The sequence below is a fragment of the Ylistrum balloti genome, unplaced genomic scaffold (assembly GCF_031769215.1).
Source record: "Ylistrum balloti isolate Yb309-2 unplaced genomic scaffold, AGI_CSIRO_Ybal_v1 Utg371054, whole genome shotgun sequence".
Taxonomy (NCBI): Eukaryota; Metazoa; Mollusca; class Bivalvia; order Pectinida; family Pectinidae; genus Ylistrum; species Ylistrum balloti.
In genome coordinates this window covers 175,519-176,777 of record NW_026782583.1, presented here as the reverse complement: position 1 = coordinate 176,777, position 1,259 = coordinate 175,519, and positions in this window count along the sequence as shown.

Genomic DNA, 1,259 nt, shown 5'->3' with positions numbered 1-1,259 from the left:
AACATAGACAGTCTAATGAAAGGTCGTTATGCAACAGAAAAGGGTTTTTAACATGTAGCATATCGATTCTGGTATTCAGGGAAATATTTTCAAAAATTGAAATAAGCACAACTGTAATTTATAACTCAATATTTTGTTATCGGTGGAATTAACGAATCTTATAAACTCGTTATTTTTCATATTTCTCTACTGATAACATTTTAATGATATAAATATACATATGGAGTTAGAAGGAAAAGTAACTGATTGAAATCGCTATCACCTTTTCCCTCCGGAACAACTTTTGAAACAACAAAACTGGTAATGCATCTAGAACTTGTAGGTTTAAAGTGACAACGACAAATATTTTATTCTCGTAAAGTAGTGGAGAGATTTTAAATACAAGTACAAGTAGGACATATGCAATACCACAATTACATCACATTAGTACAAATGACATTAGTTAGTTGTGAAGAAAAAATATCTATCATGTTATATTATAATGATAAGTGCTTACCAAAGCAATTTACTAAAACCATCTCACCAAAAGCATGATATTTTAAAGAAACACATAAGTGCTGTTCATACTCCAAAAGGAAGCATTTGAAAGTAGTTTTATAAAGTTTTGATTTGTTTTCTGGTTAGTAAATTTCTCCTTTGTCTGAACCAAAAAGAGACGCTGAACCTTTGGCTCGTAGTGTTGAACGTCCTATCAACAGCTACGTGAATAGCCAGTTTATAACGAAATATCGGTGAATGGATATGTTCGACAAACCTTCTTGTGACAGTGCGAAACTGCAGTCAATTTTATAGTGCTACCATACTGTACTATACTGCAGAAAGCCCAAAAAAGGACACTGGCTATCGGACTTTTGTAAAATGAAGGTCAAAATGATAATAAAGTACTTTCGATTGGACGAATAAAACGTTTTGGTATATGGGAGCAACCACAACGACAAACATGATGTTTTTAAAGAAACATATCAAAATTTCGACCTGTCTAGGAGAAAAAGCGAAAAACAGAGACTTAACTTACCGATGACAACTGCCAGAATGGCAAGGGCGACAAAAGCTCTCATGATGGTTGAAGTGGTAACTTGTCGTCAGATGTTCAAACAATAATGATGGTCAGATATTGTCCACTTTTATAGTGGTCAGTGCTGACAAAGGCACTATCTTAACGACTTATCTTATGACCCCCGTCTACTACAGGGCACGATTTCGGACAATCAGACGTCATACATAGTGGTCAAGATTTTAGACACGGCTCAATGTCATAT